Here is a 26,388-nt window from a genome sequence, read left to right as displayed (position 1 = left end):
ATATAATTTAAAAATTATGCCTTTAAAAGTTCTTTTGTAACTGGTATGAAGTAAAGAGATAATTTTACTTTCCATTAAATAGAAAGCCAGTGCTCTTAAAATCTGGGGAAAATTTCAGTTCTCGAAGTCACAGACTATTACAGTCAAAAGACCTGAAAGAATACATGTTCAATTTTCTCTTTTTCAGGTAAGAGACTTGGGGTCCAGAAAGATTCAGGTCTCTACCCAAGGTCACCAAGTTGGATAGCGGCCCAGTCAAAATCAAACCCAGGTAGGTCATCTCCCACCTCATCTCTCTCAGCCCCACGGGCCTCCTCTAAAGCATTTCACCAGATTTCACCTAAGTGCATCAAGCATCACAGGCACACTTCTTAAACCAGTTAAAATAACTATTCTAGTTTGCCTTACTGACTGAATGTATGCAACACACACACACACAGAGAGACACGCACATGAGTGCATGAATATGTGTTTGGTACAAAAAAAAAATTCTTAGTATGATCTTATTTCACTTACATTTGCTTTCGAGATCCAGTTCCCTAGCTAAAAATGATAAATGAAATTTGATTCAAATAGAATAAGAATATAATTCATTAAAATAGCAGGAGCTTTTTTTTATTAACCAGTCAATATAACCACTTCCCCAAAGAAAGAGCAGGGGATCTTGGTCGTCCGTGGCTGGTGAATGAACAGTACACTGCACAACCATCTCAGCAGTCAGACTAGTATGTATCGAGCAGAGACATATTTGGAGGAAATGCCCTCTGATTCCAAGATAATCTATACAACCTTAAATATGGAATTTAGGCTGGTTTGACATTGCTGCATAGAAGCATAATGCTCAGTTTAAATCTTCAACTTAGAAAAAAAATTTCCCCTTCTCTCAGAAATTAAACTATAAGGTAGAGGCTTCCCTCTATTCATACTTTCCTTATTGTTAATGGGAGACAAAGCATCCACACTTAACAGGAAATCTTGAGGGATGGAGAAGAGGTGAGTTAATTAGAATTTGAAGGTATGTTGCATATAAATGAGGGGGCTGAGGAGGAGCAGAGATGGTTAGGAATCAAGTTAACTCCAACAGTCATAAGGATACAGGGATTCTAGAACTAATCTTGGTGTTCAGACCCTGTGTCATTCACAAAGTAATAGGAACCCCAACAAATAGTGACTTTTAAAAAGGTGTGGGGGGATAATGGCAGGGGCTGGAGAGCAATGGAGTTTCTCACAAAGTCGAAAGACAGATGGTCCATGCTCTTTCTAGTTTTCCTTTTGCCATTTCCAGCATGTTTTTGGCTTATAGCCTCGTAATCACAACATGGCTGCTGAAACTCCATGCATCACATTTGGGATTAAGAGGGAAAAAGTGAGGAAAACAATGGTGCCAGTTGCATGGGTTTCTCTTATTAAAACTTTCTTATAAATCTCTAGTAAATGAAATTTGCCTTGTCTATTGGTTCAAACTGCTTCACATAACTATCTCTAGATAGAAAACTGTGGTAGGGGAAGTACAGATACTTCATTTTTCCAGTTGCTTAGATAGCCACAGCAAGTAGAGTCTGCTGCTGGGTGACCCTGTGCCTTCTACAGATTACAATACATAGATCTGGGATATAATTAATTCCAGGCCTTGTGACTCTTCTAGAAGTTACCATGCTGTCACTATTCCATGGCCTGAAGCCAAATTTGAGAAAAGAATATGAGTGTCTCTAAGCATCCACAGTTCTGATGGGGAGCTGACGGGAGGGTAGGGCAACTGAACTCCTGACTCAAGAGAGAATGGAGGTCTTCACCTATATTCTCCTTGGCCACAAGAATACGGTCTTGGACCAATTCTAGGATTTCGTCTTCATCTATAAACTGTGAATGGGTCCTTGCATGTTTTTTTGTTTTGTTTTGTTTTAAAGATTTGTTTTATTTTATTTTTATTTATACAAGCACTGGGTTTAGTCAGAAGTGCGGGAGGGTGAAAAAATTCACTAGAGCCAGAACGGGGAGCACAACAGGCAGACTGATGAAGTACACTGCTGAGGGGAGCAGTAGGTGCGGCAGGAGAGTTCTGAGCACCATATGGGACCCTCGCCGGTGGCCAGGGATTGAACCGGTGCTGCAGAGGCTGCCAGCGGCTTTACAGCCCAGTGCTCAACCGCTGCGCCACCAGGGAGGCCCGGTCCTTGCATGTTTGTCATGAGATTTCTCTGACACCCTGCAGTGGAGCTGTTATCACAGGAATGGAGAGAAACACACACCATCAGACAGCTGGGTTTAAAATAGACTTGGACACCTACTAACGGGGTGATTTTGAATGAAAGGGTCAACTCGAAAGAACACTTTTTTTACCTAGCAAAGGGGGTGGGAGGTAGGCAGTGATAGTTACACTCCTTCATGTGGCTATTAGGAGAAACAAGTAAAAACAAAATCTTGTGAAGCATTTATAACCGCACAGCCTGTGTAAATGCTGAGTAAATACCAGTCATTCTTATTGTTTAGGGAATGTACACGGTATTGATGTGAGGTATAACAAATAACAATAATTAGTTTTAATTAATAAATAATAATTAATTTCCCTAAACACAGTAAGAAGTAAGACTCTGGTGAGCTCTAAGGAGTTCTTGAAATGAAAAGAACTGTCTGGCTATGGCAGAGTGTGGGGAGATTCAGGGAGCAGGTAGAGGGGCTGCCAAGCCCCAGTAGGCAGCTGGGTTGCCCCTGTATTCTGCTGCCCCTGCTCATCCCACCAAGCCCATCAGCCCTGTAGAGACAAACAGAAAGCTCCCATGTCCTGGCTGAACTCTAGGGCTTTCTAGTATGTGGAAGGCATCAAGGATGTCAAGGAAGAAACATCTCTAGTCGGGAAGCAGAGCTGCCCATTGGCCCTGTAAAGTTGTGGCTGTTTTCTCTCCAGCTGACCCTATCTGGTGGCGAGGGCGTTTGGGGCTCACTTGTAAAGAGGGACAGGGAAACAGACAGGGCTGCCTGGAGACAAGGAAGAGGTACTCGGTGTTCAATATGCTAAACCAGATGACTCCTGTGTGGAGAGAGACAAGAGAGGTGGGGAGAGGCACCCTGTCCCCAACCCAGGGATTGCCCTGTCCTGGCATCCTGGGAGCTCCCCTGTGCAAGAGCGGAATTTGCCTTGGGGGATGACCAGAACTGCAGGACCCCTGGGCACTGTTGATACTGCCAGCAAGAACTAAGGGGGTCGGGTGTGGGCATCAGTTTTTCTTTGAATTTGGAAGCAACTGCTATGCCTTCTCACTGGTAAGAAAGTAAAAAAGAAATGCTTCTCTCAGTCCTGGATTTTCCATATTTAATCAAACCTCAGGCCCTAAGGTATGCTCTGAGCCTCCAGAGGATGGGAAGATAGTTTAATCTCCTAATTCAAAATGGAGCTGCTCCTGCCAAAGAACTTGCTGGAAGCTGCCAAGTCATGAAAGCAGAAGAACAGGTGCTCCAGACTTACAGAGCATTTGTACTCAGGGCTTCGTTATCAACCTGAACTCCTCCACAAAGCTCTTGGGCATGACTTTGACCTCATAACTTCTTAGAATACCTAATCACCATGCATAACATTCACAGGCCACGTCAAGACTGATTCTTCATAATAATGAGGGCTCATTCTCTTTGAATGCTGAACCCATGCTGGGCACTTGCTTTGCTTAACATTTCATAAATATCAACCACTTTTTTCTTCCTAAGCATCCTGCAAGGAGGTTCTATTTTAACTTCCATTTTAAGAATGTGAAAACTGAAATGTGAAGAGACAGTGTAACTGTCAAGAGCAGATTCTTAGGCCATCAAGACTTTCACGAAAGTCCATGAAGTGGAGCTGAAAAGTCATCTAACACCCTTATTTGCAGAAGAGAAAACTGAGGCCCAGAGAAGTAAAATGCTTGCCACGTGCACACAGCTCTTTAGTGACCCCCTGGGACCTGGAATCCAGCACTGGATTCCCAGTCTGTGTTTTCACAAGACAGTCAAACCTTTCTACCTGCCTTCTCGCATACATCCTCCACCCTCCTCACCCCCCCAGCCCCTGTTCTTTTTAAAAAGAAATGTGTTGCCAGATGTAGCCTCTTACTTTCCTGCTTAGCAAGACGAGGACAGCAGGCTTCTCTTGAAGCTGAAACCCCTTCCTGCAAGCCTTTCTAGCACGTTGACATTGTGTAGTCATAGTCTTTGAAGATCCCTTTCTTTCATCACTGCTCAAAAATAGCACCTGCCACAGTGGTGGCCTCAGAACTTCAGAGCAAGGATCCAAAGGAGAGCGCAAATTTCTCACCTGGTGAACTGACCTACATTCTGCTCGATTGTTTTTGGCTTAACCATTACCCCATGCCTCAGAGTCAAAAAGAAAAGAGATGGTGAGATACCAATGTTTATAGATTTTATGGTTCTGGTTGTTCCTGAAAATTAATAATTGTCAGGGAGAAAGTTAAAGATAAAAGAGTCTTCTCATCGAGTTGCGTTTACAAAAGCCCCGCCTCTGCTCATCTATCAGGAAGAAGACATTTTCAAAACGATGACTTGTGCATTTCTCAGAGGTGGACCATCTGATCTGGCTCAACTTCCCTTTTATTATGATGTGTTTGGGTCAGGTTTTATTTTATGACAGAAAACGTCTAAATTGAAGGCCATATCTTTTTTATAGGAACAGATTGTTATATGAACAAAAGTCATCAGTTTCTCTCTAATGTTCAAAATGCTTCATATTATCAGATGTAATTGCAGAAACAAAGCTTTTCATAAAACCTGAAATAAAGCTGTTGTCAAAGATACTTAACGACGTTTCTAAGGTCACATTATCTCCCTATTCCTTTAACACTTCAGCTGTAAATCCTTTTGGAGAGCTTCAAAAAGACATTTGCTTCCTTCTCATCTCATCATTTAGTACGTTTGGCAGCTGTTGAGTTTCATTTTCTAACATGTTTCCAATGGAGATGTACATAACATGGCTTGTTTAATATAATTTGTTGCTTATGCTTCAGCATTCAAGGTATTATATGCCTAAATGTGCAGAGAGGGACTGGGTGGATGACTGTTTCTGTTATTCTTTGCTTTCTTTTTAAATTTTTAAATCAACATGGGTTTTCGGCATTTTGCAAAATGTAATCAGCACTGATAGAGTTTGCACACCTCAGCAAAGGAATGACACTTCTTCAAACCTCTCCAAACAGTTCCCAGACCTCAAATTGCTATCATAAAAGTAAGGCAGGTAAAGCCCCAGCATAATGAATTCAATTTCAAAAGAAGTTTCTGTTTGGTGAAGCAATGTTCCTGTCCTGGTTTCAGAGATCAAAGAAATGAAATTGCTGTTGAGAGCACAACTCCTTCAGTTTGTGCCCTCAAGTTCCCATGGACACCTCATATTAAATGTCCGAAACTGAGCCCATTATCAATCCCCTAAATCAGTGTTCCCACTGCTTTCCCTTCCTGCACTGGACACCGCCATCCAAGCAGTAGTGTAGATCCCCATAGCCATCCACCATAGCCAACCACTGACCCCACCAGTTTTTATAAATATCTCTTGTATTCATCTAAATTTTGTTGGTATAAAGAAAAATAGAATCTAAGGTGGACTCTAGTATAGTATAGATTCATCATTTTTCTATTCATTTTTAAAATAAACTAAGCAAATATGTTCATCGGTCACTAAAGTGTGCCAGGAGGCCCTGGCACTGGGCCTGCTGTGCCCAAGGGTTAGGGTGACCCTGTTCTGTGCTTTGGCCCTTATCCTGGGTGGCACTGATTGCCGGTTCTGCAGAGCTGCTCTTGGCAACTCCTTCTCTAGTGGTCACCCAAGGGCTGAAATACTTGAAGTCACTTACAACCCTTCAAGGCTTTGCATTGACTCAAATAAGATTATTGAGATAATATTCAGGTAACATGAAATTCACCATTTTAACCACTTTGAAAGAATTCAATTGTATGGCTTTTAGTATAATCACAGTTGTGGGTAAATACCACCCTATCTAATTCCAGGACATTTCCATCACCCCAACAAGAAGTTCTCTACCCCTGAATCTATTTGTTCTATTTTGTCTCTAGAGTTGCCTATTCTGGATGTTTCCTGTGAACGGACTTGTAGAGTATGTGGCTTTCTGTTCTTTCTTCCTTTATTTAGCACGATTTTCAAGGTCCTTTCACATGTGAGCATTTATCAGTACTTCATTCTCTTCATGGCTGAATAATTTGCATTGCGTGGCTCCATCACACCTCATTTATTTAGTCATCAGCTGAAGGATGTCTGTGCTGTTTCCACTTTGGAAAGGTATCTGTTCAAGTCCTTTGTCAATCTTTGAATGGATAGTTTGGTTTTTTTTGTTTCTGAGTTATAATGAATTTTTTCTGTATTTTGGATACTAGACCTTGATCATATATATATATATATGATGGGCAAATACTTTCCTTATGTCTTGTCTTTTTAATCTCTTGATAGTGTCTCTTGATGTACAAATGTTTTAATTGTTATAATGTCCAATCTCTGTTTTTTTTATATCATAGTTAAAATACCATTGACTAATCCAAGGTTACAAAGATTTATATGTATATTTCTTTTTTTAAAAAGATTTATTTATTTATACATACAAGAGCTGAGGTACAGGCCAGAGGTGCAGGGGGTGAGAGGATTCACCAGAGACAGAGTGGGGAGCAGAACAGGCAGATCCACTGAGATCCACTGTTGAGGAGAGCAGCGGGCGAGACAGGAGAGGTCTGCTGTGCCATGTGGGTATCTCCCTGGCTGGCCAGGATCAAACTCATGCTGCAGAGGCTGCGAATTTCTTCATAGTACTGTGCTTAACCTCTTGCACCACCAGGGAGGCCTATACATATATTTCTTTTATAGTTTTAGTTTTAGTTCTTATACTTAGGTCTTTGCTCTATTATGAATTAATTGGTATGTATGGGTGAGATCAGTGTCAAAATTTATTCTTTTTTCATGTGGTTATCAACATTATTTGTTTAAAAGAAAAGACTTTTCTTTCTCTTTAAAGTGGCCTTGACGTCCTTGTCAAGAATAAGTTGCCTTTATTTGAGGACTCTCGATTTTATCCTATGATATAAAGATCTATTCCACGCCAGTATTGTGTGTTTTGTTTATTGTAACTATGTAGTATGTTTTGAGGTTGGAAAATATGAGTCTTCCAAGCTTATTCTTCCTTTTCAAGATTGGGTGATGATTTTGGGTCAGTTGCTTTGGCATATAAATTTTAGGACTAGTTTCTAAATTTTTAGGGGAAAAAAGGGTGGCTGGCATTTTGATAGGGATTGCGCTGAACCTGTAGATCAACTTGGAAATATTGCCATTTCAACAATGTTTATCTACCCTATCCATTAATACAGGATACATTATATTTTTGTTTACTTAAGTATTCTTTATTTTCATTCAGCAGTCTTTTGCAGTTTTCAGTCTTGCACTTTCTGGGTTAAATTTAGTCATAAGGATTTTACCTTTTTTAAAACTTCTTTACTGAAGTAGTTGGTCTACAATACTGCATTAGTTCCAAGAGAACAGCTTCACACATCAACAAAAAATAATCTTTTGATTGCAATGGTTTTGGTTTGTAACCTTTAGGTTACAATCGATTGGATGCAACTGACCACCTCTACTCATTGCTATCATTACCTCTTCTCTCACTTTGTTGTCAGAGTCTTAGAGGTTTTTTTTTTTTGTTTTTGTTTTTGTTTTTGTTTTGGTTTGCTTTGTTGGTTTGCTTTGTTTCTTCATTTTTCCACTTACGAGTGAAACCATATGGTCTTTCTCTTTCTGGCTTATTTCACTTAGCATCATCACCCCCAGCTCTATCCATGTTATCACAAATGACATTATTCTTTTTGATGCTATTTTAAGTAGGATTGTTTCCTTGCTTTTATATTGGTATTATTCACTGCTAGTGTAAAGATATATGTTAATATTTGTACATTTACCTTGTATTCTATAATCTTGCAGAATTCATTTGTTAGTTTTCATAGCCTTTATGCTGAATCTTTAGGATTTTCTGTATTTGATGGTATATGTACAAATAGAGATAGTTTTACTTTTCCATTCTAGAGTGAATGGCTTTTGTTTCTATTTCTTAGCTAATTGCCCTGGCTACAGCTTGTAGTGCAATGTTGACTTGCAGTACAATGTAGCATGAGTGAAAAACCTAGTCTTGGTACCATCTTGGGGAGAAATTTTTTAGCTTTTGTACTAGAAAGTATAATGTAAGCATGGGTTTTCCACAGACGTTCTTTATCAGATTGAGGAAATTTCCTCTACTCCTGTTTTTCTAAGTATTTTTTGTCATGAAAGAGCTGGGTTTTGTCAAAAGGAATTTCTAAGTTCATCATGGGTTTTATTCCCCTTTAGTCTATTAATGTGGTGTATCCCATTGATTGATTTTCATACATTAATAGACAGCTGTGGAGACATCCTAAGTGCCTTGCTATCCCTCCCTCTGATTCTCTCCCTGCTGACCTCAGTTGTACAGTCAGATCTCTGGAGTTTGCTATTGATTTGGTTTTATCTGATTCTGCTTTCTTTCTCTATATTCAACATGTAAGTGACATCATCTGATATTTACCTTTCTCCCTCTGACTTATTTCATTTTTGATGATCCCCTCTAATCCCATCCATGTTGTCACAAATGACAAGAGTTTACGCTTTTTTATAGGTAAGTAGTATTCCATTGTGTGTATATACCACATCTTCTAATATCTTCATCTGCTTTTGGCACTTAGAATGTCTCCATAGCTGTCTGTTATAAACAGAGCTGCAATGGACATAAGAGTGCATATATCGCTTTAAATTAGTGTTTTTTGTTGTTCAGGTTGATACCTTCAAGTAGAACAGGTAAATACCTAGATCTCTGTTTAATGTTTTGAGGAAACTTCATACTGTTTTGCATAGGGAATGGACATTACCACTTATAGTACAAGAGAGTTCCTTATTCTCCACATCCTTGTCAGTTTTTTTTTTTTGCCTGATCTTTTTGACATGGACCATTCTCACAGGTGTGAAGTGGTATCTCATTTTGATTTTGATTTGCATTTCCATGAAAATGAGCGTTTTTTCATATGCCTGTTGGTCAACTATATCTTTCTCAAAAAGTGTCTATTTAGCACTTCTGCCCATTTTTTTATTGGATTCTTTGTTGCCTTTTTGTTGACTTATGTGAGTTTTCTTTGTAGGTGGATATCAGCCCCATGTCAGATGTATTATGTACAAATATTTTCTCCCATTCAATAGGTTGTCTTTTTGTTTCAATGATAGATTTTTGTTTGTTTTGCTGTGCAGAAGCATTTAGCTTGATGCAGTTCCAATTGTTTATATTCTTTTTTGTTTCTCTTGCTGTTGGTGAGGAATCCGCAAAAGCATCACCGAAGCTCATGTCATGGAGTGTTTTGTTATGTTTTCTCTATGTATTTTATGGTTGTAGGTCTTATATCCAAGTCTTGTATCCATTTTGAGTTATTTTTTGTTTTTATTTACTATATCTTCTGAATAGATTGACTCTTTCATCACTCTCTCCTTTTTGCCTCTCATATTTTTTTGTCTTAAGATTTATTTTGTCTGATATTAATTAGTACAGTAACTCCTACTCTTTTTTGGTTACTATTTGCATAAAGTATCTTTTTACAATGTTTTCATTTCAATATGTTAGTTTGTCTGAATCTAAAGTGAGTTTCTTGGGCCTCCCTGGTGGCCTACGGGTTAAGTCTCAGTGCTGTCACCACTGTGGCCTGAGTTGGATCCCTGGCCAGGGAGCTAATCCACTGGTGTGGCAGACCTCCCCTGACTTGTCTGCTACTCCCCTAAGCAGTGTATTTCAGTAGATCCACCTGTTCTGCTCCCCACTCTGTCTCTTTTGCTAGTTCTGCTGTGGGGCCCACTGGGCTGTTGGAACTTGTCCACCCAGGTTTCCTGTTGGCCCATTACACTGCTCACAGAGGCATCCCTCCTCCAGAAACTGAGATGTTCCCGCTGCGTGCTCTTATCACATGACTTCCTAGAAAAACTGTAAACTTGAGGTAATGATTCCTGACAGTGGGAATCATAAACCCATGTACATGTTTCAGTAAAAGAAATATTCTGTTTATGGAAAAATGGACATTACCCTGAAGTTATGCAGTATGCTGCAGTTTTAAAACCAATTCATCTTCTGTCTTTGCGCCACACAAATGTTGCTATTCTGCAAGGAAAACCTCATTCATTGGCATAAAAAAGCAGCTGTGCCAGAGAAGGAGTAATAGCGGAGCCTGTATTGAGTCAGAATACACCTCATTGACACTAAAGCTGATTGATGAGCAAGATGTCTTCTGAGTCCAGAGGAGAACAAAACGGAAATGAGATAGACAAATGGCACTGGGAGGTAGGAGAAACTGTAGGTGTGACACAGATGTGTGTTCTCTGTGCAAAAGATGAGGGTCTTTCCAGGCTGACAGTTGTTGTCAGTGCAGTTGACATAAATTTTGCTAATGTCAATGGAAATGTACTAGCACGATTTACCAAAGCCATTTACAGCTGTTGAGTTAGAGTGGAATAGAAAGCAATTGTAGGAAGAAGAACCCAAGAGGCTTTTCATACTTGTGTTTGTGAACAAATGCATATTTTAAAACTGCTATATACATAGTCTTCCCCCTAGTGTGGCAATTTTTATTTTCCTTTAAAGTTATTTTTTCGGATCTTAAAAAATTGCAGCAAATTCCCTTGCTCCAGAAAGCCTTCTCAAGCTCTCCATTTTCTCCATTTTGAGACTGCGGTTTTTTTTGTGTTAACAGGTTTTTATTTCTTTCAAATCCATTTTTTAGGAAGTTATGTTCCTTCATCCTTCCTCAAGATGCTGGTATGAGACATTCTCAACTGTGCTAAATCGTAGGAGTTACAAAGTAGGCTGGATGCCAAGACACAGGTTTCAGCTATGGTGTGGCAATGCCAAGGGCATGCAAAACTTCTACAGATAATAGGTCAAGTGTGGGCACATCAAAAGCCAGCCTCCGAGGGCACAAACTATGGCTCGTGACATCTCTCTGCTGCTGCAGAGTGTTTGCAAAGCTAGACAAGAGAGCGGGTGGGAACAAAAAGCCATCAGAGCTGGAATATCTCCTGGCGTGGAGGAAGCAGCTGGGTGGCCTTCCAATCAGGAATTTCTCCAAGAAGCTGAGTAACATGAGCTATTCCTGTGGGCTGAGTGTGGCATCAGGAACAATCAGAAGTAATAGCTGAGGCAATCAGAAGGATTTTGATAAAGAAAAATTAGAAAATCAGAGCAAGGACAGTATGTGGGTAGTAGGAAAGCATTTTGAAGAGCTCTTTGAAGGACAACTTATGTTGTATTTCGTATAAAAGATGAAATGGAAATCCTGTGTTGGCACCTAACACGGAATGGCTTAGGATGTTCTAGAGAAAGAATGATGACAGACAGTCCTGGCAGTAAAGCTTAATGACTGTGATGCCTGTTTTTACCCACTCTGGCTGGTCCAGGATCCATAGTTGATCTGTTACCTTGGACAGACTATCTTGCTGTCTATTAGAGTCACCATAAAAGAAGGTTTTGGGAAAATGTGAATACATGGGGGCCTCGTATGTCCAAAGTTGAAGCATTTGTGCTGTTTGAGGTGGATGTAGCCTTTGCTTCTCCAGACAATACTCACCTCCCTCACATCAAGTCTGTAGCTTCTTCATAGAGAAAATAATTTTTCACTGTGGCACCCCATGTAGACCTGACACTGGGATTCTTTGCTCCTAAATACCCTCCTTTTTTTCTGGGCCCTAACCAGTTCACACACTCATGACAAAAATTCATGTTTTCTGCCAACTCTTGTCATTACTTCTGAGACACCTCTGATTCTCGCTCGGGGGCCTCCCCTGCTCCAGATCATGTCTTGCTTTAGCTTGTTTGGTCTTGTTCCTCATGGTCCCTTTTCACAGCTGAATCCTCTGAATCTCTCCATTATTTGTTGGGTCAAGGCATTTTTTTATTAAGATTTTATTTATTTATGCATACAAGAAGTGGGGAACAGGCCAGAGGTGCAGGGGTTGAGAGGATTCACCAGAGACAGAGCGGGGAACAGAACCAGCAGACTGACTGAAATACACTGCTGAGGGGAGCAGCGGGCAAGACAGGAGAGGTCTGCTGTGCCATGTGAGTAGCTCCCTGGCAGGCCGGGGATCGAACTCGTGCTATTGAGACTATGGATAGCTTCACATTGCTGCGACTTAACTTCTTGCACCACCAGGGAGTCCCTAAGGCATCTGGTTTCTTATTGAGAAGTTCCAGAAGCCCACTTTATGAAAAGTCATTCCTATTGACTTCCATTCATTTGTTGGGCACAGTGTCCCTAGATTCTGACTGGCTAAGTAACATGGCAGCAACAGGAGCTCTTCCGCGATGCTCTCCTAAACTGCTCTGCCAGCAGACTGAGTACTGGATGATGCTCTCTATGATGTTCACGCAACCATGAAATCGCCCAACAAGGCATTTCTCAGAACGTATCCAGTCATTAAGCGATGCATGACTCTAACCGTAAACAATACATAGATGAGTAGTGGCATGACTTAGAATCAGCTTGTATCTGCCAATTGCACAATTACTTACAGCAAAGATTCACACTTCAGGGGACACCAGTAAAGGCCCTTTCTATTGCTTTTTACTATGCACTGTTTTTTTTTTTTATTTTTTTACCACCTCCCTATTTTTTTGATCACAGCATCCAGCAATTCTTTGTCTCTTCTCTCTAAGGTTTCCCATTTTTTTTACTAGCTTGATGTCACCTTCCTTCCCTATCTCCCTGTAAATCTTTGCTTTTTGCTCCTGCCTCCTGCACTAATTCTCCTTCCTCTCCTTTGTCTTCATTCACCCTTCCTCCACTGAGGCCTTCAGAGACAGACTCCTTCCAGAGTCCCTGGGTTGATGTTCTGTAATTACTCTCAAGAATGCACTCACCAGGCCTCCCTGCTGGCCTAGGGGTTAAGTCCCAGTGCTGCCATCATGAGGGCCTGAGTTCCATCCCCAGCCAAGGAGCTGACCCACAAAACCTCTCCTGTCTCGCCTACTGTTCCCCTTAACAATGTACTTCAGTAAAGCTGCCTGTTCTGCTCCCTACTCTGCTTCTGGTGAATCCTCTCACCCTCCCACACCTCTGGCCTACACCCCAGTTTTTCTATCCAAAAATAAATAAAATCTTTTTTCAAAGAAAAATGCACTCTTGGTTCACTCACTCTTCTTCCAGGCAAGCACCCACAGCACTGTTTATAGCCTAGATCTTAGAGTCACGACCAGAAGTCTGCTCCAAAAGTGCAGCAGAAGAACCAGGCATTCTGTTGAAGAAAGCTGAATCCTTTTATCTCAGAGAAGAGTACGATTTTATGAATGAAGATCAGATTGAAGCAGGTCAAACCTTGACCGATACCTTTAATAAGCGTAACTTCACTCACATGAGCTTTGTGATTTTTAGCAAAATAGACAAAGGTGCTTACTGCTCAGTTTTATGTTTTTCAGCCTTGCTGTCGAAGTTGCGTCTCTATGGGCTCAGGTCCTGTCACACCTATAGGGGCCAGAATTCCTGGAGTTCCCTTATAGAATTAAGTTAACTCTGTCACCCTTAAAAGCCCAAATCCCAACTCTTTCTCCAACTTCATGCTTTGGCAACACATAAAATGTGAACATATGAAACAAGATTTGAGATGAGATAGATGAGAATTAAACAATAGTACAAATTAAAGTTTCTCCCAATGATGATTGCTACGCTATTTTTGATAAGGTGATTTTTAATCAGGTCTGGAAATTAAAGAATTCAGCAATCCTGGAGTCAGAAGCCCTTGAGAATGGGCAGCTATAGTCCTCATGAAAGAAGCCCAGTTAAGGGAGAGATACTTGACAATATTGCCATCAGCGGAGTGAGTGATTTATTTTTTAAAGTAAATGACAAAGGTTTGTAGTTTTGCTTATCAAGCAACACACATATCACTGAGTCAAACTGTACAGTTGCATCTCTATAGACATTTCCAGTAACTCACCAAGACCAGAAATGACCTAGTAAACAAGGCTGGCAGGGAGACCCAACACCACAGCAGTTTATAGAGCAAGGGTCCAAAAAGAACCCACTAAATGGTTCAGCTCATTCCAGCACCCCAGGAGCAGATGCCTCCCTACATATAGGAGTAAGGACTGAATTGCTTTAGGGACTTTTAAAGCACACACATTTGCTTTCTTGCAGATTGAGTGTGATATGAGCACTAGTTTTCATGCTAAAAAATAGTTTGGAGGGCAGTCTCCTAAACTCAGGCTGACTAGCAAGGATAAAGAATTCCCAGATATAATAGACAAAACGATTACAGAAAGCACCAGGAGGTGCTTTTTCAGTTATATTTAAGGAGGAAAAATAGTTCTAAGAAAATAGAATCACAAAGAATATCAAGTAACTAGTGAATGGAGAGTGTGTGGTCCAGGGAAGACATGCATCCAGCCTTAGCGTGCTGTCTGGCACAAAAACCTCCACGCGTGTTACTCACATAGTGAAAGAATAAATAAACTACATGAGTAATTGGAAAAGGTTTAACCCACTCTATCAAGGAAAGCCTCTTTCCAAGGAGGTGAATCTGAAGCTTCGACAGGAGACAACATCAAGTAACTCAGGGACAAATAAGACTTCACGCTGGCCCTAGAAGGAAGAGATTGGTCACAGTGGCTACTAGCTCCTGTCAGCAGATCTGGGGCTGTGGGCACAGTGAGTGTGGAAACATGATAGTTCCCTTTTTGGGGGTGCCCTAGACTTCCTGACAGACTTTCTACCCAGCTTCTCTGATGCAAGTATAAAACAGAAAACATCCACAGGGGAAGCAGAGACGAGTGTGAGGCAGAGGTAGCAGTTTTAGCTCTTCCTCCACTGAGCTGCATGACTTTGAAAGTAAAGAAGACTTTAAGAAGTAGACAGTGGAAGTTTGTCATCTAGAATGTACTCAGATTTTTCCATTTGGGTAGGCATTGTTTTCATTTTGAGAGGGACAGTATTTCTTTTCATGGGCAAAGTACAATCCTTCTTGCTGATCGCCAAATGCCAGCCCAAAATGCCAACTGAAATGTCTCAACACAAATCCAGCTGCTCTTTTAGAGATTATCATCCACTTGACTGATACTTGGTACTTTCAAAGAACCCAATTTAGTCTTCTAGTATGCTATACTGAAAGGATAGTCTCCCAGAAAAGGATAATTTTTCTAGTAAATATTGGACTCATATACTTAGTAGACTTGATGATATGTTCACAACAGCTTTGAATGACATTTAAGTGTGTAACAGAGAAAAGCTCAACCATATACCATGTCACTACCCAACCCAGCTTGCCACATTAAAATGTCCACTCCATTGCAGAACAGCAACTGGGTGTGGAGGGTTTTGCAGACTTCCAGCCTGTGACTTATTCATTCCACTTGTTTATGCCCTAGTCCAGGCTGTGATGCCCCCTGCAGCACCAGACCTTGAATGCATCCTTCTCAACCTGCCTACTTCTCATTGCACACTCTGGCTGGCTCTTCTGCTTTTGTCCCCTATGCTGCTAACTTCCAGCTCTCAAACATGATTTGGTTGCCTAGGAACTGTCTTTGTACTGCTCCTTCATCATGGCAACCCAGAGAGATGACATTGTAATGACCATTTTGCCCAACTTAGCCCTGGAAGCACCCATGCTGGGACTGTCCTTCTAAGCAGTCTTCTCCCAACCTGGGTTCAGTTTCAGCGGCAGGACTAAAACACAAATGACAGAGTGGGCAAACAATAGTCAAGCTGTGTCAGTAAAATAGATCCACCCTTGAAGGATGATTGAGGTAGCCATGGAAATAGTTTCCATTCCTCAGTTTAGTAATCTTCGTGTGAAGAGCTCCCATTCTTCAGCTGCTCCAGAAAAAGTCTTGGACTCTCATTCTTCTGGTTTAATATGATATATGTCCCTGAACCAACCAAAGAGCAAGGATTTGTTTAAAGGACTCTTTGACTCCTCTAGATGAGGTTGGTTCCTGAGAGGAAATCCACAGTGATGCTGTCAGAGAAGGGGGCTCGAAGTCTGAGCAGCCAAGAGCAGCAGATGCCTGCAACAGTGGTCACTGGTCAGAGGTCTTGATTTGGGCTTGGTAGTGGAGGAATAGAGTTTTATTTGTAGGATGTGTGTGTGTGCATTGTGGGGGCGGGGGGAGTGTCCATCAGCTGTCTAGAAATAATTTCCATAATCCACAAGAACAGGGATTTGTCATCTGTGTTTTTTTGGTTTTTTTTTTTTAAAGATTTATTTATTTATTTATTTATTTATTTATTTATTTATGCAAGCACTGGGTATAGTCAGAAGCGCGGGAGGGTGAGAGAATTCACCAGAGCCAGAGCAGGGAGCAGAGCAAGCAGACTGATGAAGTACACTGCTAAGGGGAGCAGTGGGCAGCAGGAGAGGTCTGCGCGCCATGTGGGACCCTCGCCAGCGGCCGGGGATCGAACCGGCACTGCAGAGGTTGTTGGCAGCTTTGCAACCCAGTGCTCAACCACTGCGCCACGGGGAGGCCCGTCATCTGTTTTATACACTGCCACATCACTGTTATCTAATGTAGTACATGGCTCCCCCAAATTGCTAATGGATGAGTCTGGAAATACACGCACATGACGCACAGGGCAGAGAATGTGGTGAGGACTCTATGCCAGACAGAGAATGTGAATGATGTCGCCTAAGACTTGCCTACTATGAAGGATGGATTTAAACTCTCCAAACAAGTGGTAATGACTAAGCCCACCAACTGCATGATTTCTTTTAATTATCTTGGCAATAATTTTATTTTCAGAAAGTAGTGGAAGTTGTGTCCATCAAGACTGCCTCTGCACAAAAACAACTGTTCAGGTTTTAGTGTGAAAGAGATAAGAGCATTGAGAGAAAGTGATCATATCATCAAAGTCTTAGCATTAGTATGCACATGGAGAGTTTGTAGGCCAGTGGGAAAATGTGTGCACGTATGTCTACTAGTTTTCTAATGGAAAGTAAGTAAGAAAAGGTGGAAAGTAACTTCTATTTTTCTAAAAATACAGACACAATGATTAAAAATTTCGTATGGACTAAGATTTACCTGGAAAACTGTGAATAAAAAAGCAATGAAGGGGAATATGCAGAGCAGACATTAAAACATGTTCTAATATATGAATAACTAAATATCATGGTACTGTTTCCAAATAGACAGACAAATCAATGGTCCAAGACAGAGAATCTAGAAATAAACTGAAACACATCTATAAATTACATCTCAAATGAGAGAAGAGAAAGTGAATTATTAGACCAATGGCTTTGAGTCAGTCATCTTGAAAAAAATTCCTCACTCCTTATCTGCAGATAAATTCCAAATGCAAAAAATTTAAACCCCAAAGAAGCAGAAGGAAACAAGGATAATTTAATAACTTTAGAATGAGAAAGACTTCTCCAGTTGTGACTTAAGATTCAGAAGCCATAGAAAATTGATAAATTCCTACCAAGGAAGATTAAAATAAAATTTCTTTGTACAATATATAGTACAAGCAAAATCAAAAGAAAAATAATTAATCAGGGGGAAAAACTGACTTATCCAGTCACAAACAGATTTAATTTCCCTATTAAGCATGTTCAAATTAATTTTTTTAAAGATGAGGCCACTCAAAAATTCACAACAGATATAAGCAGTTCATAGAAGTAAATATGCTGAAACCATTAAAATGCAAACTTCGTTCAAAATCACCCATTTAAAAATATAAATTTAAGCTCTTCTGAGAAATAGGCTTGTTGTTAGCTTTGTCTGTGTGTTTTTTGTTTTTTGTTTTTTTTTGCCATTCAGATTGGCAAAGATCCAAAAGTCAAATAACACACTGGGTTGGTGAGGTTTAAAGTAAAGAAACTCATTTATCATTGGAGGAGGAATAAATTGAAGGACTACAAAGATCAGTATGTATTAAATTTATAAATGTGTCTACCTTTTGACATAGTAGTTCCAATACAAGGTCTTTATCCTACAATTATACCCACATATATATGCGAAGTGATGTGTGTATAAGATTACATTGTAAGAACAAAAAATTAGAAACTACCTAAATGTCCATTAAAAAGGACATTTCCATTGAAAAGGACCCAGCCAAGAGAATGCAAATGAATGAAAAGAAGAATGAAATATCTCAAAATATACAAATTGGTGAAAAATAATCAAGGTATAAAACAATATATAAAAAAAAAGAGGAAAGAATACGTATTTCTATTTGTTCGAGTGGCTTATTTTTTCAAGTGGCTTATTTCAAGTATTTCTATTTTTTCAAGATGAATACCCAAGACTTTGGGTCAACAAGACTACTTCATATTCAAGAGCAGAGGAATGAGACTCTTTCGATGTGAGGAATGGGAAAGAATTTGCAGACATATTCTAAAAACCACACAGTTTTTATACATCTAGCAACCTGAAACGTGCATGATCTACAACATCAAATATTAAATCGATCAATCATTTCTCTAAAAGAAAGTAAATACCTATGGGTTTCTAGTTTACAGAAGTTTGCTTTCATTTAAAGAAAAGAAAATGTCAACTGTCTTCAGAATTCCTTGCAAGTTAGGCTTGATTTCAGCCTTCTGAGAAATTTAGTAGGGTGAGAGAGAGAGAGAGGATCGATTTAGGATTCTGATGATCCAATTCATGGTCCTTCATCATTTCTAATATTTTCTCAAGCAGAAATTACTTTTGTAACCAAAGGGTTACAAAAAAAGTGTTATTTTGAGATGTGTATAATCTTTAAATTATTTCATATTTACTTTGCCTTCTAATGAAGTCTGAGCTCTAGAAAAATGCTGCATCTTTTGATCCAATGTGAAGTTATCACACAAGTTGTAAAATCTAAATGTACTAGTCTTAATAAAATAAAATTATGTTTGAAAAGGGAAGTTGGTGGGAAAGTAGAGGTACAATAGGAAGCAAAGGTGAAAGTGAGGTGACTGGAGAGGCTGCAGGTAAATATCCCTGAGTCAGACAGCAGCATGAAGATGGAGAAAAGAAGGGCCCTGGGGACCTTTGAGAGCAAACATTAGACTTACTCAACATGTTAGACAGTTTTCCATGGAATTTTCTGATGCTTGATCATGTGGTCTGTCTATACAAATCTCAATTTCTTTAGGAGTCATTAATGTGCATGCAAGCAAGTGTGTGTGTGTGTGTGTGTATGTGTGTGTGTGTCCTCCAAAAGGAACTTAACAGAAGACTCCATGAGAAGCCTCCAGCAATGTCTTAGACCAGAAACAGAAGGATCTGGCCCAGCAGAGCAAACAGGTCAGGGTCCTAGAGCATGAAGTGACAGGCAGAGAAGGACGGAGAGGGGCCTGCTTGAGTCTATGGTGTGGGAAGCATTGTGTGCTAGAGCCACAGGAATCATTAAGAGGTAGGCAAATAAATGATAAAAAAGGGATGAGTTCGTCCCCAGTCTGAAATGAGTCAAGCATGGAAAGTGATGTTTGGAGTTAGATATTCAATCTAGGGCTGATGGTTTACATTACTGGATGGATGGTGAGCTGATTATTCACATAAAACATTTTTTCATTGCAGGGACAGAGGCTTACTCAGTTTACTCAAGGACAGTGGGGTTTATTGGCAAAATCAGGGGCTTAGAATAGGATCTGAAAACCTGGGGAAATGAGGCAGGTCTGGGGGTACCTGTCTTTCTTCCATTCTGCTTCTCCCTGCAAATCTCTTCGTTGTCTCAGTACCAACTGGATTTAGGAGCTTTCTTTCTAGGATTAATTACTCTAAGATTTACAAAGTCCACAAACATCTTGATACCGTAAACAGTATGTTGTATATATGTTACTATGTAGGTTTCTCAGCTGAGTCCACAACTTTCATAAGATTCTAAGAGGGATTTTTTTTTTTAAAGATTTATTTATTTATTTACTTATACAAGCACTGGGTACAGTCAGAAGCGCGGGAGGGTGAGAGAATTCACCAGAGCCAGAGTGGGGAGCAGAACAGGCAGACTGACCAAGTACACTGCTGAGGGGAGCAGCAGGCACAGCAGGAGAGGTCTGCGCGCCATGTGGGACCCTCGCCAGCGGCTGGGGATCGAACTGGCGCTGCAGAGGCTGTGGGCAGCTTCACAACCCAGCGCTCAACCACCGCGTCACCAGGGGATGCCCTCTAAGAGGGATTTAGAACACACGGCTTTCAAAACAAGAAACAGCAGGAACAAAAAAAGCTTTCAAACCTCCTCATAAAGAGAAGCCAGGTTTGACTTGCCTTAGCCCCAACTCAACTTCATGATATCCTTCCTCACTTCCAATTCTAGTGCAGATTATAATCTTTTCATTTTCCTTAGTTCAGATTTTAAAATGAAAGAACATGATTCGTCCAGGGTTTTTTTGTTTTGTTTTGTTTTGTTTTTGTTTTTTGCATCAGACCAAAGCTGACAGGATTACTATTCTTGAGTTGGGATGAGTCAGCAACGAGTATGGCGACAGGACATAAAACCAGACTGCCTACACAGGGGGTTGGAAGGAGCTTCCCTTAGAAGAAATGTGGTATAGACAGGATAAAGGTAAGGTTTGACCTTTGCAGTGTAGCCATTAGCCATTAAGGAGGAATGGATTCTATATCTGGTATTTTCACTTAGATGATCAATAGCTGGCTGATTGAAATTACCCAGGTTGGATTAACAGACAGATATTAAACTGGAGAGAGATGTCTAATGGAATTCTATAGAAACTGTACTTCATCTTTTATTTTCAACACTTTTTGCAAATAAAAGCATATCAGATATGAATATCTAGTTTCCAGTTATCAGAGAGTTGAGGATAATTTGTAACATATTGTAAAATACACCCAGTCTCAAAAAGATCTTGGCAAGGTGGAGTAATAAGTCAAATCAAAGATGGTGAGATTTGGTGGGACTGAAAATTGTATTTAGAATTACCAAAATCCAACACATGGCTACAACATCAGGAAGAAGTGACATAGGTTGTGTTCACGTGTAGCTTCAGATAACCTCTGACTACCTTGTGCCATTAGTATAAGACAATTTCTAAGGAATTATGCTCAGTGAAATAAGCCAGAAGGAAAAAGAAAAATATCGGATAGTTTCACTTATAGCAGGAATATAGGGGAACCAAATAAGACACCAGTGTAAAAAAATAATAATAACAGTACAAAACACAACAAAGCAAAACCACACAATTACAAATCAAAGACATCCTGCAGGGGAGGAGACAGGAGAGGGATCACTGCTCAGTGTCTGCTCTTGTCGACACCAGGGACACTCAACACCCAGCCCTCATGACTGCTCGCTGGAACACTGATAATCTGTTTCAGAGTGTGGTGTGGTGGATAATTGCAGAGTCGCGAAGACCAGGGTTGTGTCTGGGATGCAGTGAGCTCTCCGAGATGCTTAGATGCTAGAACTGGGCCAGGAATAAGGGGTCGGGGGAAGCAAATATTGCTTAAAAGTGAACAAGGATGTAAAATATATATAAATTTAAAAAATTAAATTAAAAAAAGGCACTTGGCATATAAAGATTTAAGTACCCAGATCCAAGTGCTGGGAGCCTCTCTTCACTGGTCAGATGGCATCTACCACTAGTACCTGTTTGCTGAGAATATTTTCTTTTTTCTTATTTTGATTAAAGCCTTTCTTATTTAGGGCCTCCCTGGTGGCACAAGGGGTTAAGCACGGCACTGTGATGGGCACTGTGAAGCTATCCACAGCCTCTGTAGCACAAGTTCCTCTTGGACGCATAGATAAATCAATCTTAAAAAAAAAATAAACAAAACCTTACTTGTTTAGAACAATTTAAGGCACATCAAAATTGAGGGAAGGTACAGAGATTTCACATAAGCCTGATGCCTTCAAAACCCCCTTTATCAACATCCCCCACCAGAGTGGTACATTTGTTACAGTTAATGAATCTATGCTGGCACATCACGATCATTGAAAGTGCATGGTTTACATCAGGGATTTCTCCTGGTACTGTACATTCTAGAGGCTTCTGGGGCTCTGTTGTGAAAGGTGTAGTGAAGATAACATACACGCCTCTTGGGGTGGCCTGCTTAAGTTTTGATTTGAATTTCTTAATTGCTTCCCTATGCTCTTTCCACTTGGGGTCATGGGCAAATGACCCCTCACCCCTTATACCTGACTCGGTTCTAGCATCTAAGCATCCTTTATCTCGGAGAGCTCACTGCATCCCAGACACAACCCTGGTCTTTGCGACCCTACAATAATCCAGCACAAAACACTCTGAAACAGATTCTCAGTGTTCCAGTGAGCAGTCATGAGGGTTGGTTGTTGAGTGTCCCTGGTGAGCAGAGTCCAGTCTCAGAGTGACCAGCATGGTCAGATCCAGACTCTGCATAATTGACCTAAGGTCACAGGCAGGTGGAGCCCACTTACTCTTCCTGTGTGCTCTGTCAGCATGAAGTTCCAGAAATCCATTATCCGATACCCTGCTTCCTCCTTGGAATGTGCCCCATTTTTCACTCAAGTTATCAACCCCCATCTCCTCTTCCCCAGACCTCTCTCTCCTTCTCTGCTCTCCCTGCCCCTCACTCAGCTCACATGCAGAGTCAGCTGGCGACTGAGGCTTGGTTTGGACGTTGGCAGCAGCTCTTGCTGAGTCTGTGACCTCCACTCAAAGCACAATTTGAGATGCAGAGATGTTTTGCCTACAGTTTGGAAAGCACAGAGGGCCGTCGTTGTCAAGATGATACCACGTCTTCTGTGATACCAACTTGCTTCAAGGCCCACTTAGGAATATCCAAAGACAGCCATGTCTCTTCCTACGTGGGATGAAATTTAGTCCTGCTGGAAACTGAGTCAGAAGCCTGTGCGGGAGCCAGGCAGCAAATTGAACGAGACCGGACCAAATCCTCCAGGGTTGCAGGCTCATTCATCAGGGACCCAGACACAAGAAGAAAAGTTGCCCTGTCCTTTGACCTTCCAGACATAGACCGTGGAAGGGAACAGGAGGCAGAGAGAAGCAGGTCTGCCAGGAGTAGGTGCAGTTGGGTGGAGCTGGCACTGACACCAGAAGCAGCAAGATTCAAAGAGATCGAGTGCAATAGGCGACAGAACCAAAGATTCATGCCATGTCGGGTGATGAGACACTGGTTGGCCCAGCCTTCCCCTGACAGCAAGGAGAGAGGGCAGGTTTCAGGCCGACATGGCTTAGGGGACCCACAGAACAGAAGTCCAGCCTTGGTGTGCAGAACCTGCATCCTTTGGATTCCTTCTCTCAATCCTACCAGCAAGGCCAAGTGCACATTTTCAGGCTAAGGGCCTATTTGAATGCCAAACTAAACTTCATTTTCTATTTGAAAGATTTTTCCATTTCTGGTTCAAGTGAAAGTCTGGGCGATTTCAGCCAGAGTTCTCACACACGGTAATAACAATTAACCAAAGCAGCTCTGTGCCTCGGGGTCTCGAGCCCCGTAGAACGTGTAAACGAGTCCCCAGGCAGGCCGCGGACAGAGTCAGGTAAGGGGCACATCTGCTCCTTTTTCCTTTCCAAAATAATTGCGGCTCTGCCCCGGTGAGTGGCTGCTGCCAGCAGCGACTCCACATGGGTCCCCAAGCAGCAATTTGGGGCAATCTCCCAAAGCCCAATGAGTTACATACCTTGAGTCATAATGCATTTCAGACCTCTGTGGCTTATGTGGACTTAAATAAAAATTACAGCCCACTCTTGGAAAGCATAATGAAAACTTGGTCTTTTCTAAGTGCTCTGAACTATTCAGTGGGTCCAATAACATCTGTCCCTGAACCTTATGCCATTAGCCACGAAGTCACGGAGGGGACACAGGTAGTCTGCTGACTCCCTGGGCCAGAGGTGACATCACTCATGCCCCTAGCAGGCCCTCCAGCTCCTCCCCAGCATAAACCTCATGTGTTCCTTTTCACAGACCTTCCTCTCAGCACTGCCATTGTCAGCCAGTGAATCAGAAAGTTTACTGAAGTGAGCAATCATAAAAAATGATCTGCACACACAATCAACATTTTATTTAAACCTCAAAGCAAATGCACAGTATTTTGCCAGCTTATTCCTAAGCCAATAAGGCCTGATTTTCCTGATCACAATCGACTAGAAAAGAAAGAGAATTAGACAACATTCCCACGGCCTGAGTTCCGTGATGAATCATAGGCTAGTCTTGGGCTCAGAAGTCATCTGAGGATTAGCGCCCTCAAATCCTTTAATGGAATTGAAAATGATGTAAGATTTTTATGAGAAAATTAATTTGGACCAAAGAGTTTGGCAACCCTGGGAAAGCTGTATCTTATGCACCTCTAAAAAAGAGATATCACTGATAATGATCTGCCCACTAGGTCCCTAGAAAGGTCTGGAAATTAGTGACCCTTAGTGCCATGTAACGGAGGGAGAAGTCTGAAAACAGGAGGACTGATTGGAAATCATGAAAGAGGCCAAAGGGCCCTCAGTCTGCTCTATCAACTTGTCCAGCCAGACAGCTGGTCCCCATCCCCGCCTACCAAGAGATGCAGGGAGATAAAAGGGACATGAGAGGTTGCAGAATCCAGACCAGCAGGAATGACAATGGGCAGGGCATGTATTCTACTGATATCAAGGCAGTGAGCAAAAGCCGACTTGCAGAACCCCACACTCCACCAGCACCGGACCTTCTTGGGGACTCAACTCTAAGAAGATTGACGGACATGCAATTACCCCAGACAGGAAACTAGCATAGGATAGGAGGGAAGGGTGTGTGCAAAGTCCCTGGGGTTGATACAGTGCTGCAAGGGAGAGCAGTGAGCCATGAATGCAGTGAGGTGGGCTGAGCCAGATCAGGGAACTTGAATCTTCCCTTTTAGGCCAGAAGGAGGTGAAGAAGGTCCTGAAAGAAAATGTGATGCAGTCACATTAGCATTTGAACAAGACCTCTTTGGCAGCAGAGTGGGGTCTAAATGGTTAAGGAGGTAAAATTAGCAACATTGGTGAGGTTTAGGCAATGTTGTCAGCTCCTGAAAGAAGGCATATACAGACAGAGGAAGAGCAGTTTGCAGGTGACAAAGAATACCCTGGAAAAGTAAAAACCAAAAGCTTAAGTCAGGTTTTACTGACCTCTTACTGCAAGTGACCGGTCTTTCAGCTCATCATGTTAACCCTTAACCTTGCCAGTCAACAGCCCCACGAAAGATCTGAAATAGAGAATGTAAAAGGGTATTACATGTTGAGCAGAGCAGTCACTGTGATATTTTCAACCACTTGCCCATCTCTCTCTCTCCACGAAATGCCTTTAGATGGACTTGCCAACAAATGGACCAGTGTGTAGTGGAGCTGGGGCACAGAGGGCCTCGAATACCTCACTTACCCAGATGCACCCAAGTCATCAGGTCATATCCTCAAAGAGCAGCTATTAAAATGACACATATGCAGACTGTTGGAGGTGAGCACAGAGGTGATGGGGGGTGGGGGGCCAGGGACAAGCAGCTGTTCCTGGGCAATCAGCTGAGGGGCTTGGAAGAGGAAGATGAGACGCCTCTGCAAAGAGCATCAACTGGAACTGGGCACCGAAAGTAAACTTGAGCATCTGCCAAGACCACATCGTGTCCCCCTGGGAACTGGGCTGTTCTTGGAGCACCCACAATATATATAGAACTGACACTGTCCCCAAGAGAACCAATTCAACTTTACTCTAGCTTGGCTTTGGCTGTGGCCCACAAGGTGACAAGATCGGAACACCATTCTGGGCTTAAACTGTGATCGCCGAGAGAAATTATCCCGTGACTCAAATTTCAGTTCGAAGGCTGAAAATAAATGCCAGTTAGTATCTTCAGCCCATCTCAGAATCACTCCTACCTCTCATTCGAGCCATGCTAAAGGATGCCTGGACCAGAGAAAGGGGCTTCACCAGCATGCAAACCTTAAGGGGGCTCAGTCATCACAATAACTAGCATCTTCACCCAGCATTTTTAAAATCAGAATTCGTGTCAAAAAATTTATAGTAGGGCCTCCCCTGGTGGCGCAGTGGTTGAGCACTGGGCTGTGAAGCTGCCCACAGCCTCTGCAGTGCCGGTTCGATCCCCAGCCGCCGGAGAGGGTCCCACGTGGCGCACAGACCTCTCCTGCTGCGCCCGTTGCTCTGCTCAGCATTTCGTCAGTCTGCCTGTTCTGCTCCCCGCTCTGGCTCTGGTGAATTCTCTCACCCTCCCGTGCTTCTGACTGTACCCAGTGCTTGTATAAATAAATAAATAGATAGATAGATAGATAGATAGATAGATAGATAGATAGATAGATAGATAGATAGATAAATAAATCTTTAAAAAAAATTATAGTAACATCAAAATGTGCCATGTCAAGTCGTATTGGAGCCTGAGGCAAAAGGAAAAATGAGTAATGTTGCCCAGCCCTGAGGACACACATCTGGAATTTGATAG

At 41.6% G+C, this 26,388-nt stretch overlaps 1 long non-coding RNA gene across 5 annotated transcripts in view; it reads left to right on the top strand.

Annotated features, from left to right (window-relative positions):
- Positions 1-26,388, top strand: part of LOC119251652 (uncharacterized) — an 81,470-nt gene that overhangs the window by 6,384 nt on the left and 48,698 nt on the right. For all 5 annotated transcript variants that reach the window (XR_008552985.1, XR_008552984.1, XR_008552986.1 and 2 more), the window contains exon 2: positions 188-271. This is a non-coding gene — a long non-coding RNA (uncharacterized LOC119251652). The remainder of the gene's footprint in view (positions 1-187; positions 272-26,388) is intronic.

The sequence above is a fragment of the Talpa occidentalis genome, unplaced genomic scaffold (genome assembly GCF_014898055.3).
Source record: "Talpa occidentalis isolate TD23 unplaced genomic scaffold, MPIMG_talOcc4v2.1 talOcc4.2, whole genome shotgun sequence".
NCBI classification, from domain to species: domain Eukaryota; kingdom Metazoa; phylum Chordata; class Mammalia; order Eulipotyphla; family Talpidae; genus Talpa; species Talpa occidentalis.
Note: the sequence above shows the minus strand (reverse complement) of the source record. Positions and strands in the feature narration are given on the sequence as shown.